The sequence below is a fragment of the Schistocerca americana genome, chromosome 1 (genome assembly GCF_021461395.2).
Source record: "Schistocerca americana isolate TAMUIC-IGC-003095 chromosome 1, iqSchAmer2.1, whole genome shotgun sequence".
Lineage (NCBI taxonomy): Eukaryota > Metazoa > Arthropoda > Insecta > Orthoptera > Acrididae > Schistocerca > Schistocerca americana.
Window position 1 is genome coordinate 801,027,384 of NC_060119.1, and position 21,676 is coordinate 801,049,059.

Consider the following 21,676-nt stretch of genomic DNA (forward strand, 5'->3'; position numbering starts at 1 on the left):
ATGCGAGGCCTAGTCATAGAGTTTTATCACCACGCAAAATTATTATTATTATTATTATTATTATTTTGTTTGTTTGCAGGTACATGTCTGCAGGTCCGTTACATGTTGAATTACCGCGCCGCAGTTTCGTAGCACACCAGTAAAGGACACAAAACAAAATGTTTGCAGCCCATTGATAAAGTGGACTATCGTGCGGTAATTCGTTTTCTTCGTTCGAAAGGGAACAACGATGTAACAGTCCATGATACGTTGGTAGATGTGTACGGCTGAAATCCCCCATCGTATAGAGAGATAAGGTTACGCAGAAGCTCTCACTGTAATGAGACAAGTCTGAATGACGAAGAACGAAGTGTCAGCCATCTGTCTCTGATTAACGGAGTGTCAAATGGTTCAAATGGCTCTGAGCACTATGGGACTTAACTTCTAAGGTCATCAGTCCTCTAGAACTTAGAACTACTTAAACCTAACTAACCTAAGGACATCACACACATCCATGCCCGCGGCAGGATTCGAACCTGCGACCGTAGTGGTCGCGCGGTTCCAGACTGTAGCCCCTAGAACCGCTCGGCCACTCCGGCCGGCGGAGTGTCAAAGTCGAGCCACTAGTGGAAAATGTGAAAAATCAATCGTACACCACATTTTCAACAGCTTGCAACGTTTTTAACGTCCGCCGACTGCTCACACCTATTCAGTATTCCCGACGAACCGACGCAGCAGCAGAAACATTGCAACTGTATCAATCAAAATTACTTGAAACCTCCTGGCAGATTAGAACTCGGCACCTTCGCCTTTCGCGGGCAAGTGCTCAGTTGGATGAAAAGCAAAAGTCGCGACTTCGAGTTTCGATCCGGCACACAGCTTTAATCTGCCAGGAAGTTTCATATACGCGCACACTCGGCTGCAAAGTGAAAATTCATTCTGTAAATCCAGATTATTTCTTTAGCAGCCAAATCAGCATGGGTGAATGTTGGATATATCGTATGACTCCATCCTCGTAAGGGTCGAACCGTCACAGGAGTACACTACCAATATTTCCTGTCCGAGACGGTATTTTTTGCTCCGCGACCGCTCTCCTTGTGATTATTCAAGGGACACAGACATCCTGCTTCTTTGGGCTATCCAATTTTACTCGCTCCTGACCTGTACTCTTCTGGCATGGTACCCACTTACCTCTTCTTCTGTAGAAATCATTGCGTGATTGTGACTTCCAGGCTGACGACGAGCTGATATTGGAGTCAGAACATTTCCTAAACAACCATAATACACACGTATACAGCTAAGGTCTGCACAAAATCGTGCATCGTAGGGGGAAATGTGTTACATTTCTTGTAGACCCTCTTCGGCAGTTTTGTAAAGGCCTCGTCGCTGTTGCTGTGGAGGCCGAGTTGCCGCTGTTGTTACGGTAGACCGAGTTTGTGAGTTCCTGAAAAGGATAGGAGAACGACGATTCTGCAACACTCCAGCAAATTAGTAAGAAAGACACGCAAATAAGTTAAAAAGGTTTACTTGTCTTTGTGATTTGTTGAATAGTGAAGTCTGCAACACTGCATGTAATATAACGCGAAAAGGCTCTTAATGGCTAACTACAAATAGTCGTAGGCAAACTTCACAGTACATGCAAAGGCAATTTAGAATAATTGTCTGTTCACTTCTAAGAGTTCACTAAACGACGTCTAAGTCAGCCCTGGACGATGATCTAGAACCAAATGGGCGAGGACTGCTCCTCTTCTCTCTTCCGTCCGTGGCGCTGGTGGAACTCGAGCAAGTGGCGAGTCTCTATAACACTGCCACCAGCTCGCATCTTTGCGCCTGTGGTGCTTTTGCCTGTGGCTGTGTCTTGTTCCGACGACACAGTAACATTGAACGGTGACGAAAATAGAGAACACTAGTACCGCCACAACGCATTATGGTCGTGACTTTATTTTTTTCGTGGCGGTAATTAAAACTTTGTAATCACTCTTAGTAGCAACGTTCATTCGTGAGGTGAAGGACCATTACTCTGTAAATACAGTGATGTTTGACTAAAAGATTCAACAGTCTCCTAAAGGTGTTCTTGGCCCGAAGTTAGAGGATCCAACACGGAACTATGCGGTGCGCGCAGGCGTCACGCTAGGCGGATCAGGGCGACAACTTTTCAGCAGTTCTACCCCTACGAAGATTAAGACTTTTGCTTCAGAGAGATCCGCAGACTTATAGCTTGCCTGTATCCGTTGAGCGGGAAGTTTACGTTACGATTCACTTCGTGGGTGGTTAACGTGGAAGGGACGTCTGGAGAGGCTTGGCAGTATTTTAGCCTAACGGCACCAGACCTGCGGTTACAGGTCTATTTTGAAGAGCCTATACACAGAAACAGAGAATGGCCTTTGGTCGTATATAAGCTGACTGATTCAAATCTCAGGACCACATTATTATTACCGACATATTTTAGCATTCACGGAACCTATTCCACATTTCTCAACAGACCTGTATCCTCAGCTTAAATGAGGGTCGAGTGGGACTAACGGACTTGCACGCAAAATGGGTGGCACTACTCCTCAACAGAACTAAGTGTGCAATAGAAAAGGCAATGCACTCGCCAACTGCTGTACTGTTTCACAAACATCGCCCGACATCAGAGCTAGTGCCGATTAATGTAGTCAGTATCCCAAACTTATTAAACTTCGTCCGAAATTATAATCTCAATAAAAGGTACATGGCAACAGACGTTCTAAAACAATAAAAAGTTGCTAACACGGCCATAGCTCTCAAATGAATACCAATTGCTAATAAATGGGTCCAGCGACTACCGTAGCACAACTAGAACATAGTGTGGGAAAATTTAGCAATGAAAATAGTACTATAAGGCGTCAGATCGACTTGGTACAAAGTGATAAACCGGACAAGAAGGACTAACTCCGAGCTTTACTATAGCCAGTTAAAATCGTTAGCCACATGTGGAAATTATAGCTCGGAGGACCCAATTGAACACCGTTCTGACTGCCAGAATTTGTCGTAATATGGCACACTAGAAGGGACACGATTGGATCCATCAATAGAACGGAAATACGAAATATAGAAGTTTATAACGCCACGATACCCCAATGGAAATCGTTTTCCGTAGCAAGGCGACACGCAAAAACGTGGATCATTACACACGCAAGTCATACAATTTTTGGGTTTAAATTAACGGACATCTTACAGCATCTGGTATACTTATGGGATCAATACTAAAAATTAAATCGTCATCTTAAGTACAGACGAATTTTCTCAAGATTCCAATACGTAGCCCTTATGATATTTTGACATGAAACCTCAAGCAAAGAAAAAAAAATGTAATGTGGATTGCACTAAAGTGTCATCTAAGAAATAACTCAATGGACAATTTCTTGCAGATTTACGTACAAAAGATTGAAATGTGAATGTGCTGCAATGTATATAATTATTTTTAGAATGAGTTTGTTTACTGCTATTATGTGCAGCTGTTGAATGATAAATAAATATCTTAAAACTGACTTATATACAGGTAGAAATACAGTAGGCAGTGGTGCCCTTCTGTGTGTACTTTGTCAGTTCGTATTATGTAATTTAACACTGGTAAATTAATTACGTTGTAACTTACATTTTCGGCGATAATTTCCAGATTACATTTTGACACCATTTCGTAATCCTAAATTTTGATCGATGGGAATTTATGGAATGTAACTGACGTGACGTACGTAATTATTGAGGGCAATCAAGAAGGAAAGGAAGGAAGGGTGGTTAAGAGTTTAGCGTTCCGTCGACAACGCAGAGACGGATTGTGTGAAGGATGGGGAGCGAAATCGGTCATGCCACTTTGAAACGAACCGTGCGGGGATTTACCTCGAGCAATTTAGGAAAATAACGAAAAACCTAAATCCGTTTGGCTGTACGAGGATTTGAACTGTAGTACTTCCGATTGCGACTCTAGTGTGGTAAGTATTGCGCCACATAACTCGGTGGCAAACAAAATCAATGACAGCTTTCTGCGCTTTCAAGTTGAAAAATAACAGTGAGGGAGGCTTCACAACGTTATTATTTCCAATTGATGGAGAAAGCCGCAGACAGTGGGAGTGAAAGTTAACTGGAATAACTGTAACCGGAAAGGCTGCCTGTAGAAACTCACAAAGTACTCCTCGTACATGAAGTATGAATTTTGTACTGTGATATTCCACTAGTAACCACTAATCAATAACATCTCGTTGCGTCTACTGTCGTTCAAAGTTTCACGACTGTTGCAATGTATAATTTCTATACCACATTTTTACTATCAAACAGTTGCCGTACTATGATTTCTGCAGTAGGTCTACCAAACATCGTTCAGAATATCTATTTAAAACATAATACGTTGTACCTCATGAATTACTAACGCTGTAATTTAGCAAATGTGGTGGTCGTAAAAAACAAGTCGTCAGTCAGTTCCACCTCTTTTTTAATTGTAGCTTCCTCCATCTCTGGAAGCGATTTCTAAATGTGAAAAATTTCATTTACCACTTGAGAGATATGTCTGTTGTAACGCATATTATTTACGGACTGCTCATTTTTTATTTATGGACAAACGTTTTTTTTCACTGCTGCTTCTTCACATTCACAGATCATATTACTCTTATGATGTTATTGCAAAATGCCTGTGTTCGTAATTCACGTTATACAATGTTCCTTCAGATAGGCAAGCATGTCTGAAGAAACAGACTCTGCATGCCGTATACAAGTATGGATCGATCCTCCAGGTGGGGTACTCGGACAGCCGAAACGATTAAGGTGACCGCTTGTGAAACACGGGAAACCCGAGTTTGAGTCCCGGTGAGGAAAAATTTTCATATGTCACCGCCGATAAACAGTACAAATGAAATCAATTTTGACTCGCAGTTTGAGAATCAAATTTCGTAATATCTTCGTCATAAGAGCACATTATTGGTTAAGGAAAATGAGGGGTAAGGAACATAATCCTGACAACGGGTATTTTGCTATATACTATGAATAATCATTACGTGTTAATCCTTACAATTATGGTACCTGTGTAGAAAATAAAGATTTTTCTTCTTGAAAATATTTGCTCTGAAATAGTGGAGTGGAAAACTTAGTAATTACAAGTTTATGACAATCAGCTATATGTGGGCAGACACGTAGTGAGGCGAATGAATTTTAACTGGAATTCTAAAGATGAAAAAAACAGGACGACCAAATGGATGTTGGATAAATGGGACTAGAAAACATGCACGAACCACATGGATGCATGCATGTGAAGCCTGTAATAAATTTGAAAGTCTATTCAAGGCTTTTATTCAGCACTGGATGTTAAATATAGGATGAAAGATGACAACTGTCTAAATATTTTGTCAGAGGACAAAATATGTTTTAATAGTTGCACTCGCAGTTATTTCTACGAAACTGGGTACAGCACATAAGGCGCTGAAACTTGTCTAGACGCAGGAAAAATAATATAACAGTGTCTTACACAAGGCAACATTTCCACATCACTTTAAAAGGAGCTTGGAAAAGAACTAGAAAAGTTATAGTAACGAAATTTAAAACAAATATTGGTAGTAATGCACTTTGTATTATTCAGTCAACAATGAATAATAGAAAAAGCGACAAAAACAGTAAGAAAACTGCGAAAACTAGTTATTTGTGTCGCAATAAAATATGTAATGAGAAGTCTGGATATCCGACAAAATCTGAAGATCAGAAACATAAAAGGAAGGAGTGTAAACGACATAATTAAATATTGAAGCACATATACAGAAGATGACCAACAAAATATTTTCTGAGAGAATGTGTCATTACCATTCAGGGGCGAAAAACAAATGTTGGCAACCTAAAATAGAAGACTGATGCAACTCATGTAGAACTGAAGCTGTAATGGACCGTATCGTTAAGAATTTGGTACGAAGCAGCAGTAGAACAAGAAATAACGTTTAATCGGCGTGGATGAGCATGTAATTGAATAGTGTTACTTTTACATTTACGTTGTGTGTAGTACAGTTTTGATATGATTCATTAATGATTATTTAAAGAGGAATATGTGGACAGAGATATAAAATGATGATAAAAGTATTTTGTGCTGTTAATTAAACAATTTCCTTCTTCGTTTTGTACTTAAGAATTTAAAACAACCACACTTGTAAAGTCTGGACTGTTCCTGAGGATGCTAGAATTTATTATTATGAAAAAAGTACGAAATAGGGGAGCCATTAAGCCTGAGGACTGACGAGCTATTTATCTTCTCGTTGCGTTTGTACGTGAGAAAATGCGTTGTCAGATGACCCAGTGGACAGTGCTGATGTAGGGTTGGCTGGTGAGCCGCGTCGTTTTTATTTCTGGAATGCCTTTCCTACATAAGAAAGCATGCACCAGACTGACTGAAATGAAGGAGGTGGGCATCTAGCGGTGGTTGAGTGAGATCGTGTAATGGTGTACTCAGCAAGAGCTTAATATTTTCTGTTCTGCCGTTCATTGAAGAAGGCGATAATTAGTGCTTCTGCATTAATAATTCGTCGCAGTTAAGTTGTGGCCGTTGATGCCAGATATTTACAGAGTAAATTATGGTGTTGCGAGAAGCACACCATTGAAGAATTGTTCCCAAAGACAGATTTTACGATGTGTTTGGTCTATCTAATTAATGTGAGACGTGAAGAATACACAGAAACATTTTTGCGCCAGATTTTCAGCTGTAATGCTTCTGACAAGGCAGGCTTCTGACAGTTGACTTCGTTGTTATTCAAGTAAAGGAAAAACCAGGCTTGTGTTAACATAAACTGTGATGAAAAGTGCTTTTAGATTAATATATTGATCAAAAGCACTTTTGAATATATTAACAGTTAATTCTAAGTGCTACCATCTTATTTCAAGTACCTATCATTTACTTTCCTTAAATCCGATCCTAAAAATATTATTTATTAAGAAGGAAAGTAACAGCATTTAATGGATTGTTTGTGTGATTTATTAACGTAAGAAAGTGGAGACCTGCAACTCTGATAGGTTGGATTGTAACAGTACTTGGTTAAATTCTTTTGCGAAAATATGAAGGACGAAAGCAAATTCAGCCTCATGACAATACCCAACTTCATTTTTCCTTGTAAAGCCGGTAAAGTAACAAGGAAGTCAGTAGAGATTTTGTTTCATTCTGGTACGAGAAGTGAGAAATATATTTGTCCAAATATAAATCGATTGTAACCGAATTCAGAAAGCAGGGCTATTGATTTTCATGAGCAGAGTTGTCAAAGTGAGCTAATATTGGTTCCTGGATCAGTGTTAAACACTGACTCTGTACGCTAGTGGATAACAGTAATAATTATTACCAAAACGATAAATGAAAGTAAGAAGTGAAGTTTATACGCCGATTCTGGAATTAACGTCAAACTATTTTCCCACTAAACGCTCCGGAGGAATTACGATAGCCTAGTTAATATTCAGACAGGTACGAAAGCCGTTAATCATTGTTAAGAGAGTCGAGTTTACTTTAAAAGGGTACTCTAAGTGTTAATTTCATTGTCTGTAATTGCGAGAAGGAAGCTGGACGCTACACAAAACATTCAGAGTTGTAGCAAGGGCACGCAATTTAGCAGGCGTAATAAAAGACGATAAGAGAATACTACATTTTCGTATAGAGAAGAGAATGCAGTCTCGTAGGTTCATTGGATAATCGCTTCTCGTTTAAAGTGCACTCTGAATAGACGTGTATAGAACAAGTACGTGCAGTCTAAGGCGGGGGGGGGGGGGGGGGGGGGTTGGACGTCAAACGGGCCAACTTGAGGCAGGAGAGGCACCACAGGCCATTTTAATTTCCATTGGCTATACTTTTACAAATAAATTCATAAAACTTTGTCAGCATGACCAGGAAGGATTCAGGATTCACACTCATAGAAATGGAAGTTGAAAAACATATCAAAATAATTTTTTTACATGTGAAATTTCATCATTTTTTTCACTTACTGTTGGCTGCATTTGTTGCTATAGGTACCTTTTTCTTCATATGTAAGCGATTCTTCGGTGAATTTTGCACAGCATACAAACCATACTTACAGGTGTATGGAAGACTAGAATTTATTTAATTTATGAAAACATGAATGAGCTGTTACATTTTAAACTTCATGTTTAGAAAAAACTCAAATTTTATAGTTAATTATCTCAATTTTCACCACAGATTTTAATAGGTTTGGAAAATTGTAGAGTTTCAGACACTTGTAAGTTGGTTTGTATGCTGTGCAAAATTCATCGAAGAATCTCTCTTACTTATGAAGAAAAGTGTACCTACAGCAACAAATGCAGCCAATAGTAAGAGAAAAAATGACGAAACTTCACATGTAAAAAGCATTTATTTTGTTATGTTTTTGAACTTCCATTGCTATAAATGTGAATCCTGAATCCTTCCTGGTAATGCTGACAAAGTTTTATGAAATTATTTGTGGAAATATAGACAGTGGAAATTAAAATGTCCTGTGATGCCCCTCCCGCTCCAAGTCGGCCCGTTTGACGTCCTACCCTCTTAATGCAGCAGCGTCGTGTGTTGGTGACCACGCCCAACGATAGCACGAGTCGGCAAGCACACCAGGAGGAGAGTAGGAGGTGCGGTCGAAATGTGGGTCCGTCTGTCTGGCTGGCTGCTGGCCGGGCTGGTGAAGCCCGCTGACCTGGAAGACCCACAGGCCGCGACAAAGGCGCGGTGGCCTGGCCGACAGCTGCCGGCAGCAACACAGCCCAAAGCCACGCCGGGCGGAGTTGTGTACACGGCACACACCTCCCCGATGCGACAGCCACGGGACGTTCCGGGGCGCCGCAAGGGATTCGGGGCCAAGAGCGCGACGTGCGTTGTCGTCCTTCCCACTGTGTGCACGCTACTCACGGTACATACTGTCGCCCGAATTATTACGAGCAGTTATTATGACGGCGTGGGGTAAATACGCCGACTTGACAGGTAAAAGACAGTGCTTTCTGTTCCATCAAAAATACGCTTACTATTTGACGTAACCTCATTTGAGGAAAATGCAAGCTGCCTAGCGTTTTATTCCTGCGAAGAGATTCCGCCTGTGCGTCAGGATGTTTCGTGGGAGCATTACCAAATGAATTTAATAGTGGGTGGTGACGGACAGCGTAACTTAGATGCTGGGGATTTTAATACTAAATGCTATTCTTCTTTTAAACACACTGTGGTGTAAACATCAAGGACGAAAGTAACTTTCACCTGATGTTTCACTGCCAAGCTCGATGTGAAAGTTGCACCGTACATAGAAAGAATGGCTACAGTATATCACGAAAGATAACAAAAAGATTGCACAATTAGACGAACAGGAATGACATTTTTATTCAAACACAAGAAAATTATACTGAAGTCACTGTGATTTACGATGGTCCCCTGGACATTACAAAAGGCAGGACGTGGTTCTTAATAGTGTGAGTGATCACCACGGACGGCACTGTACGCTCTGCGACGAGCACCCATCTTGGCCACACGGTTGGTTAGGAGTTACTGTGGTACGGCGTTCCATTCCTCAACCAGCGCAGTTGATAACTGCTGGATCGTTGCTGGTACATGTGGACGTGCTCCACTATACCTCCACAACGCATATCACACGTGTTAGATGCGTCTTAAGTAAGGGGGGACGGGGGACTGGCAGGATAGTCCATTCGCCGAATGTCCTCTCGTTCCAGAAGCTCTTCTACCTGCTCTGTTCGATGCAGTCTCGCATTCTCATCCATAAAAATGAAGTCACAATCGAATGCAGCCCTGAAAAGAAGCTTGTGGCGATGGAGCGCCATGTCACAACGAAACTGACTGGTGAGTACCGTGCTGAAAGATTTGGAGGTTGATACGCTCATATGACATTCTGCCACCATAACACATGGACCTTAAAAAGGATAATGTTCGATAATATTCCTGGGAGCATTACATGTTTCACCCTCTCGCCATATGAGAGTACGTAATGTAACCACTAATCTGCTGAAACGTCTGAGTTCAGCTACTTATGCAATAAGGGTCATTGCAAATTTTGGTGATAAACATCTTAATAAATTAGCTTACTACGCCTATTTTCACTCATTGCTTTCATATGGCATCATATTTTGGGGTAATTCATCACTGAGGAATAAAGTATTTATTGCACAAAAGCGTGTAATCAGAATAATAGCTGGAGTCCACCCAAGATCATCCTGCAGACTTTTATTTAAGGATCTAGGGATATTCACAGTAGCTTCTCAGTATATATACTCTCTTATGAAATTTGTTATTAACAACCAAACCCAATTCAAAAGTAATAGCAGTGTGCATAACTACAATACTAGGAGAAAGGACGATCTTCACTATTCAAGATTAAATCTAACTTTGGCACAGAAAGGGGTGAATTATACTGGCACTAAAGTCTTTGGTCACTTACCAAATAGTATCAAAAGTCTGACAGATAACCAACAAGTATTTAAGAAGAAATTAAAAGAATTTCTGAATGACAACTCCTTCTACTCCATAGAGGAATTTTTAGATATAAATTAAGAAAAAAAAATAAAAAAAACAAAACAAAAATATAAAAAAAAATAAAGAAAAAAAACACAAAAAAATAAAGTTGTTATATTAACTTAAGTATGTTGTTAAATTAACCTAATTATGTCATGTATTGGAAAATTCGACTCGTTCCACATCATTACGAAATATCGTATTCATGATCCATGGAACTAGTATTAATCTAATCTAATCTAATCTGGTGTCGGTCACGATCATTTTGGTGGTCCACAGGCTGTGGTGCGGGGAGGCATAATGTTGCAGGGGCGTACTAACCTCCAAATCGTTGAAGACGGTATACTCACTGGTCGAAGTTATTGTGACTTCTTTCTCCTTCTCCATGTGCGTTCTTTCAGGGATGCATTCGGCTCTGACTTCATTTTTATGCATGGAAACCGAATCGAAGACTAGAGGTGGAAGAGCTCTTGAAACTAAAAGATATTCTTAGAATGGACTGGTCTGCCGGCTTAAGTCGTATGTAGCATATGTGGGATACCTTAGGGACACATACATTGAGGTGACAAAAGTCACGCGCTAGCTAGATGTATCTACATATAGTATTGCGTACATAAAGTACAAAAGCGCAGTGCATTGCTGCAACAGTACTCAGTTGATTCGTATTGAAAAGTTGTCTTATGTTATTATGGCCGTACGACGGGAATTAAAAGACTTTGAACACGGAATGGTAGTAGGAGCTAGACGCATCGGACATTCTGCTTCGGAAATAGTTAGGGAATTCAGTATTTCGAGGTCTACAGTTAAATGTTAAAGGTAGACAACTTCATGTTCAGTCTAGTATTTCTATTTTTCTTCACTGCACAAAAAGTCAACCCGTCCGGATTAACCGAAAGTTTAAAAAACAAGACGCAACTCGACAACCTCAGCACACATCAAAAACGTTGTGGGTTTACTTGGGAGCAAAAATCGGTTGTGAAAGTGGAAATCTGACAGCTAGAATCACATTTAAGAAATCGATATTTTAGTGTTTACATGACCATCCCGAAGCGGTATTGGGAAATCTGGTTACGAAATTCGGTTTTGGGAGCCCCATGTAAACACAGTGTGACCATCGCGCTGGTCCTAAGTCGGTCGAGCATACTAACTCCAGGCCAGCTGCCAGCAGATGCTTCCCTCGTTCCAAAATCTCCGTCACTCACAGCAAGAGCGACAGACAGGTGGCGCTATGTACGCAGAAAGAGGTCTCCGCTAATCGCCACGACCACAGCGGAGCTAATAGTATTCTTCCGCGCCTCATTGTAAGTCGGCGCACGCAGAGATACGGGAGAAGAAGACGCTACGAAACTTGGAAGACTGCCACCGACGCCTACGGTGTACTCACCAGTTAGTGGAGACGACTAGTCAGTGGACCAGGGACAGTATTAGTTTTATAAACAACTATAAATGCAGCAGAGGAAGTTAACTACATCAGTTATTGGATTTTGGCACACTGACTATGTGTAAACATTATAAATAAAACTGTGTCAGTTTTAGCCACGCAACTGTATATTTTCATGTTTGTAGCGTAAACTGAGATTACAAAAACCATGGGCTAGAGACATGCACAAATACAGATAGCGGTGGTATCGCGTGCACAAGGTGTAAAAGGGCAGGGCATTGGCGAAACTGTCACTTGTACGCAGCTGATACATACGAAAAGATTTCCGAAGTAATTATGGCCGCGCAGTGGGAATTGACAGACTTTGATGGCGGAATGGTCGTTGGAGCTAGACACATGGGACATTCAGCTTCGGAAATCATTCAGAATTACGGTATTCCGAGAACTACAATGTCAAGAGTGTGCCGAGAATATCAAATTTCGGGCATTACTTTCACCACGGACAACAGAGTGGCCGACTGCCTCCACTTAACAACCAAGAGCCGCGGCGTTTGCTCTAGAGTTGTCAGTGCTGACAAGCAATAGTACATGAAATAACCGCAGAAATCAATCTGGAACGTACGACGAAAGTATCTGTTATGGCAGAGCGGTGAAATTTGACGTTAAAGCGCTACGGCAGCAGACGATTGACGCGAGTGCCTTTGCTAACTGCTGCCGGCACCGTAGCTCAGCGTGCTCGGTCAGAGGGTTAGCTGCCCTCTGTAGCAAAAAAACTGAGTTAATGGATCAACTACGAACTGAAACGGGTGTCTAGTGATGTCGGCCCCGAGCAGATGAAACGAACAATATATAGAATAAAATGATATCAACAAAAAAAAACCTGTCCTGTGCTCATGACCATATCGCTTGGACCCCAGACGACTGGAAAACCGCGGCCTACCCAGATGAGTCCCATTTTCAGTTGATAAGAGCTGATGGTAGGATTCTAGAGTGCCGGAGATCCTACGAAGCCACGCTCTGAAATTGTCAACAAGGCACTGTGAAAATTGGAGGTGATTCCATAATGGTATGGGCTGTGGTTATATGGCGTGGACTGCCTCCCATGGTCCAACTGAACCGATCATTGACTGTAAATGGTTATGTTCGGCTATTATCATTCATGGATGGTGTGGTGTCACCGCCAGACACCACACTTGCTAGGTGGTAGCCTTTAAATCGGCCTCGGTCCGTTAGTATACGTCGGACCCGCTTGTCGCCACTGTCAGTGATTGCAGACCGAGCGCCGCCACACGGCAGGTCTAGGGAGACTTCCTAGCACTCGCCCCAGTTGTACAGCCGACTTTGCTAGCGATGGTTCACTGACACATTACGTTCTCATTTGCCGAGACGATAGTTAGCATAGCCTTCAGCTACGTCATTTGCTACGACCTAGCAAGGCACCATTATCATTTGCTATTTATCTTGTGATGCATGTACCGTCAGACCGATGTTCACCAATTATGGATTAAAGTTAAGTATTCCAGAAGCTACGTACTTTTTTTACTAGACTCAACTCCTTTAACTGTTCCAGACCTCACGCCAGCCTGCGAGAGCTTAAACGCGTGCCTTTCGGCTTCCTTTCATAGTGGCTTGGCTGTCTTGCCAAGTCACAACAGATGGAATTTTTATAGACGACAATGCGCTATGTCACTGGGCCAGAACTCTTCGCGATTGGTTTGAAGAACATTCTGATCAGTTCGCGCGAATGATTTGGCGACGCAGATCGCCCGACATGAGTCCAATCGAACATTTGTGGAACATAGTCGAGAGGTCAGTTGGTGCACAAAATCCAGAACCGGCAACACTTTCGTATTGATGGGCGGCATAGAGGCAGCATGGCTCAGTATTCCTACAGGGCACTTCCAGCGACTTGTTGAGTCCATGAAACGTCGTGTTTCTGCACTACACTTGGTAGGAGGACATCGGACACGATATTAGGAGGTATCTCATGACTTTTGTCACCTCAGTGCAAAGATTTATCTCGTATGCATCTCCTACAAACTGCAGATGTAACAGTGGTTGTGGGCCACGTGCAAATGCTGAGTACACGAATGCAGACTCAAAGGGGTCGCCGGCTGTTTGCAGGGGTTGCCTGCGCGCCTCGCCGGATTTCCCCGGTCCCCCTGCTCCAATTCTCGGAAGCGCCAGCAGAGCGCGTCCCCGCGGGCTGGTAGCCACTTCAGGCTGTCCCGTCCGTAATCAGTAGCTACGAGCCAGGCAGCGATTCCTAGCAGTCCACTTGTCGTGTGGACGATCTCTCCATCACCCCATCGCGGATACTTGGAAACTGCTCTCCAGTGTCGACGTCGCTTATGAAAACTTGTGTCACTGTATTGGGATTGACTAACATGGGGCACTAGAACACGCAGATGATAGTGCGAATCGTTTCAGCTTTGTTTCTTCTCTGAAAAGTCGTATAAAGACTGAAAAATCTGAATTGGCGTACAATCCCAGAAAAAAAAAAAAAAACACTTTTATCTCTCGGAGTGCGGTAAGAAAGTTTCATAGTCTGGCTTGCAACGGAAGCCTAAGCGTATTCTATAAGCCAGCGTCATGTTACCTTTGGAATCAAAAACACAGAATCAGATAAGTAGTATGTCAAATGCAGACATTCTTCCAACAGTCCACTAATGAACTGATCACTGAAGTACGCTAATACGAGGACGTGCTGAAAAGTAATGCCGCCGAATTTTTTATTGTGTTCTCAGTATCGGATGAGATGGCATGCTTATTACTCAGTCGAATTTGCTGTTTCGCTGAAGCAAGTTGCAACCCACTGCAGCCTGAGGGCTCCGAACTGTAGCGTGTAACATGGCGGTGTGTAACGCAACTATGTCGGTGCATGAGAAATAGCGTGCTGTACTCGAGTTTCACGAATTCGAAGAGTTCGTCCACGCACGGAGAACCCTGTCCTTTTCCATGACACTGCCAGACCACAGGCGAGAGCTACGACGTCTGCAACAATCCGACGTCTTGCGTCCGCTGTCATCACCCTCCACTCAGTCCCGACCTGGCTGTCCGACTGTCATCTGTCGCCAAAAGCTTAGAACGCCTTCGAGGACTTCACTTTGGTAGTGATAAACTGGTGCACGCAGAGGTGAGGTTGTGAGTCCGACAATGAGACCAAACATTCTACAGTTACTGTATGAACAAACTGATCTGTCTCCCTTTGGGAGAAATGTGTTGGTCGCCTCGATGACTATGTTGAGTAACAAGTATGCGGATATGAAGAATAAAGACGTAGACTGTTTATAGAATTTGCTGTATTTAAAAAGCTTTAGGAGTTTTCACGTAAAGAACTCGGAGGCATTTCTTTCTGCACGCCCTCGTACCATCACTGCTGTTGCGCCGTGTAACATGACTGTGAGTGGTTCTCCATTCCTTGTGAGCCACATTCCCCAAAATTAATTAATAAAGCATCTAATAACGAGTGATGATGAAAACATTCCTAGTCCACCGGAATCTCGCACAATTCCGGCTTACTGAAGAGTTAAGGGAAAAAAAGAAACAATGTGACATGGAGTTAATGTTTAGCAAATGCCTCAAACGTCATTTATCTTGTAGTGACTGAGTTGTGTTACTACTGAACTGATCGAAGCTCTTATTCATTACTACAATAAGCAACACATTTGAACAAGAACGTCACTATAATACGTTGTCACGTTCACTGGTGCAGGCGCAGCAGCAAATTACAGTTACGTTGCGATTTAACACACGGGTAATATTTTAAATCTGTCCTGTGAGCTGCCAGAACGCCGTTAAAACCATTCCAAAAGAGTGTTTCCTTCCACGGCAATGCTCCAGTTCAGTCTGCACAGGAAACAAACACACGCCACATCTTTGGGCTACCATATTTTGCCTCATACTCCAATTATCTACATGTAGATCTACGTCGACGTCCATACTCTCCATACTCTACAAATGGCGGTGAAGTGCACTGCAGATGGTTCATCCTATTTTATCAGTTATTAGGTCTTCTTATCGTTCAATTCATGCATGAATCACGGGAGTAGTGATTGCCTACATGCCTCTGTGTGTGCTGTAATTAGTCTGATCTCGTCCTCACGGATATGTAGGGTTCGTAGTATATTTTGTATCTATTCTTAGATTCATCAGTTATAGCTTGTTCTTGAAACTTTGCAATTAGGCTTTCTCGATGTAGTTCGCCTCCACCTTCAAGCGTCTGCCAGTTCAATTTTTTTCAGTGTCTCTCCGAGGCTTCCCATGGGCCAAATAAATCTGTGACAATTCTTGTTGCCCTAATTGCATACTTTCAGTATCCCCCATAAGGCTTATTTCGTACCGTTCTACATAGCGATATTCCAGGACAGGACATAAAAGCGGTTTTCAAGCTATCTCTTTTGCTTAGTTATCGCATTCACTAGTATCCTTCCTATGAATCATACTGAGACACTTGATTTAGCATCGACTGATCCTTTGTGAGTATTCATTTCATGTCCCGATAAATTGTTCCACTCAGGTATTTGTATGAGCTGAGCGATTCAAGTTGTGGCTTGTTGATATTTTAATCATAGGATACCACTTTTTTCGCTTACTAAATGCTGAGCTTTACATTCCTGAATATTTTAAGCAAGTTGCCAATCTTTGGACCACTTTGAAATTTTATCAAAGATTTGTACAGCTTTCTTTCAGATAGTACTTCATCACAGATAACGGCATAAACTATGAAAAGTCTGAGGTTGCTATCAATATTGTCTGCAAAGTCATGAATATACAACATGAATAATAAGAGTCGCAAAACACTTTCCCGGGACATACCTGAAGTTAATTCTACACCAATCGAAGACTCTCCGTCCAAGACAAAATGCTGCTTCCTCCCTACAAAGAACTCCTCAATCCAGACAAAAAATTCGCTTGATACCCCACACTCAATAAAAAACATAGGTGTGGTACTAAATGAATTTTAAGAAGTCAAAAAATACCGTCTCTATCAGACTGTCTTCACCCATGACTTCAGGATATCATGTGAGAAAAGTGCGAGTTGGGTTTTGTATACATCCATTCAGTACTGTAAATACAATGATTGTCCATGGAACGGACGTCTGTCATTATTTTGTATGCAGCTGTACTGAAGGGCATATTCACTTTACTAAATTATAGTTCTTTATTTTGCTGATTGTCTTCAAGTTGGCTTAGTCATTTTATTATAGACATGTGATAATGCTGCACCCTGCTATATACAAAGCACAACCACTGATGCTAGGATTCTGAAAGTCCGGTGAATATCTATCTACGAAATGAAATAAGTATCTGCACTTTTAATATTTGTATTTGAACTGTTCGAACATCGGAATGACAAAACGCAATATTCTAACGCTTCAACGAGCTTTCAGTTCAGTTATAATATTTACAGTCAAGTATTCGTAAATAAAAAGTACAAGGATTACGTTTAAAACAAGGAACTTATATCGCGATCAAAGCAGTATAGAGGTAAACAGTTAGGAAAACCAGGTAGATTTAAATTTATAGATTTATATATTAAATCTTCTAAATTTATTCGAAACACATAAGATATAAAATTAATAGTCGTCCATTAACTGTAGTCCGAGCGTATATCTGCTCCCGGGTACGCATTGAGATCCCATTTGTGATTTCCGAACCTCCGTCTGACCATTGAGCAATCCAGCTGGAATTTTCCCGTTTCCGGGTCTTGTTCACGCACACGTCAACCTCTCGTGATTTTTCAACATAGTGTTCGCTATTACTAGGTAAAATTTATTGCAGGATTTTTTGCTAGGTACGTATCTGTCAAACACATGGCTCATTGGTCTTCTGAACCTCAGCCACAGTTTTTCTACATGTTCCTGTCCAGAGCTAAACGGTTCAAGTCTCTGCTGCTACATTATCTACTTTTCTTAACATGTAAATCCTTCTACTTGTCCCGATATGGCAGATTTCTCGGATGAAGAAATAAATGCATGGCAGGCATTTCAAGAATGACGACGAGGTGGTTTTCAATGTAGAACATTTCCTGAACAAGCAAAATGAAGACTCGTTACGGCGAATCCATCCATCGTTTCGAAAAATATCACATTGAAGGATGAATATGTAAGGAATCATCACTAAGTTTCATGACCCTAGTTTGATGTTTTCGAGGTGATGATTAAAACCCCGTCCATTTTAGATCACTGACATAGCCTGCGGAAGATGGTTCTGAAATGGCAATGTGGTACGGTTAATCAGGAACATCGTCACAAATTTTATCAATTATTCATAAAATTCATTTTTAAAGGCACTGATGACATTCTTGCAAACATTTAATACCAGCAGCATGCCGATGACTTAATCTACATTACTAAACACCTAAAAAGGTCACATTCTCCTAGTTGCAGGTTGCCTTTCTAATGCCCCTAGAGGGGCAACGAAATTTGATTTTCAGTATTTCATTTAATTATTAATTGAATTTAAAAATTTAAAATGCCGTAATTATCTACTCAATGAAGTATTAAATTTAGAAACAGGGTATGTCTTGAAGCAGTGTAACTCAGAGGGCCTAAATTACTCAGACTACACGGTATTAAGTTCAGGGGGAAGAAGTCCAAACTTCGAGGTTTCCCGATGAGATTTTAATTCTGTCAGATTCAACGAAGGACTTGGAAAAGCAGTTGAACGGAATGGACAGTATTTTGAAATGAGGACATAAGATGAATATCAAGAAAAGCAAAACAACTATAATGGAATATTGCCAAATTAAATCAGCTGATGCTAATGGGTCGCATTAGGAAATGAGACACCTAAAGTAGTGGATTCGTTTTGCTATTTGTGAAGCAATGCAACTGATAGTGACCGAAGTAGAGAGGACATAAAATGTAGACTGGCAATGTCAAGAAAAGCATTTCTGAACAAGAGAAATCTGTTAATATCGAATGTAGATTTAAGTGTTAGGAAGTATTTTCTGAAGGTATTTGTCTGGTGTGTGGAAGCGAAGCATGGACGATAAACACTTAAGATAAAAAGAGAATAGAAGCTTTCGAAATGTGGTGGTTCAGAGGAATGCTGAGGATTAGATGGGTCGATCACGTAACTAAAGAGGGAGTACTGGATAGAAATGAGGAGACAAAAAATTTGGGTCACAACCTGATCAAAAGAAGGGATCGGCTGATAATACACATTCTCAGAGAGGACACACTCTGAGACGTCAAGGGTCACCAATTCAGTCTTTGAGGGAAGTGTGGCGGGCAGGGGGGTTAAAAATCGTAGAGGGAGACCGAGAGATGAATACAAAAAGCAGATTCAGAGGGATGTGGGTTGCAGTAGTTATTTGGAGGTGAAGAGGCTAGCACAGGATAAAGCAGCATGGAGAGCTGCATCAAAACAGTCTTCGGGCTGAAGACCACAACAACAACATACAGTATTCAAAGTGAGAGCCCTTAGCAACTTCTAACAAACTTTAAACATTATTTCAAATCTTTTCGAAACTTTTTCTCACTTACTTCCCCCACAAAATAATGAAAGGAAAAAAGTTATCGCTTAACATATTATTGCTGCTCATGCATCTAAACTGTACACAACACACTATTTGCCAAAAAAAGGTCACACTTGAATATATAAAGTGGTTATCACTTTTTGGTTACCAGTTTTTGTCTCTACTTTTTTATTTATGGGTGACCAATCCACGACTAATAAAATCAACATAGTTAGGGTTTTGTGTCTTCAGGCATTAATGTTTCACATGCTTAATGTTAAGTATTAAGCACAGTAATTCATTTGTGAAGGAATCAGATGCTCGAAGTGATTTTATACACAGAATAAAACGCAAATAGAGAAATCTAAAAATATGGAATCAATTTGACATTCCCTGTCGATAGCACTTATTACTTCATGAGTATAAATAGCTAGTTGTATTTCACAAGAACTATATTTTCTGAAACCATGCTGACTATGTGTCAATAAATCGTTTCTTAGAGGTACTTCATAATGTTCCAATACAGTATATGATCCACAACCCTACTGCAAATCAACGTTAGTGATATAGGCCTCTAATTATAATGTCTAAGTCAACGCAGTCAAAAGATACGCCCATTTATGTCACATAATTTAATAGTAGCAAATTCACTCATCAAAACGTATACCGTGCTTCCTATTGTAATAGAACCATGCAGTTTAGCAAAAAGGAAGGTTTCACAGAAGAAGTAAAGAAAAAAAATCCGAAAACTGTAAATCTGTATACTTATCACACAAAATATATTTGACATTTTTTATCTGACTCTCTGTTCGTCTGTCTGTGAAAACCTCTTTTTTCTCAAGAACGGTTAAACGTAACAAGTTGCAATCTATGTCATTTAAAAATGTCTGGGCCCTTGGCAGTATGACAAACGTTAGCTTTTAAGTCAGTGCAGTCAAAAGGTACGGCTATTTATGTCAGATATTTTGATACTCTCAAACTCACTCATCCAAACATATAGGCTACTTCCCTTTCACCTAGAATCATGAAATTTAGCAGTAAGCAAGGTTTCACGGCACAAGTAAAGCAAAAATTTCGAATAATGTTAATATGTAATTCTAGCACTCGAAAAAAATTTCTTCCGTCATTTATCATTCAACCTCAAACTCGAAATTAAAACAGTCAGTAGTTCTGCATTCAGGCCTACTGGGTCGCAAAGCTGAGAATTAAACGTCAAGCAAGGAATGTCTTCATTGCTAAAATGACGTGTTTCGGAATTTACCCATCATCAGATAATCACGGAGCGATTACTGCACGTAAATACGACGTTTCAAGGTCGTGTGAAACAAACACTGGTAGACCAGCCTGCGAATTTTTGTGTCACATAGAACTTGAAACGCCATGTCTACAGGCAGTAACCGCTCCTGGATGTCTGATGATGGATAAATTCCGAAATAGGAATGAAGTCATTACTTGCATGATGTTTGACCGTTACCATTGCGACCCAGTCACCCTGAATGGAGAACTAAGTACTGTTAGTTTTTATAATGATCGCCTGCCTTCTGCATGATTTTCACATTTATATTATTAAAATTAAAACACTCCCAAAAATCTTGGAATTCCAGACACCGACATTTTGCAGGTATCTATGTCGATAACAGGGAAAATTGTTCGAGATGCACTCTATATATAGGGTGGTCCATTGATAGTGACTAGGCCAAATATCTCACGAAATAAGCATCAAACGAAAAAACTACGAAGAACGAAACTCGTCTAGCTTGAAGGGGGAAACCAAATGGCGCTATGGTTCGCCCGCTAGATGGCGCTGCCATAGGTCAAACGGATATCAACTGCATTTTTTTTTAAATGGGAACCCCCATTTTTATTACATATTCGTGTAGTACAAAAAGAAATATGAATGTTTTAGTTGGACCACTTTTTTCGCTTTGTGATAGATGGCGCTGTAATAGTCACAAACGTATGAGTAAATGGTATCACGTAACATTCCGCCAGTGCGGACGGTATTTGCTTCGTGATACATTACCCGTGTTAAAATGGACCGTTTACCAACTGCGGAATAGGTTGATATCATGTTGATGTATGGCTATTGTAATCACAATGCCCAACAGGCGTGTGCTATGTATGCTGCTCGGTATCCTCGACGACATCATCCAAGTGTCCGGACCGTTCGCCGGATAGTTATGTTATTTAAGGAAACAGTGAGTGTTCAGCCACATGTAAAACGTCAACCTCGACCTGCAACAAATGATGATGCCCAAGTAGGTATTCGAGCTGCTGTCACGAATAATCCGCACATCAGTAGCAGACAAACTGAGCGAGAATCGGGAATCTCAAAAACGTCGGTGTTGAGAATGCTACATCAACATCGATTGCACCCGTATCATAT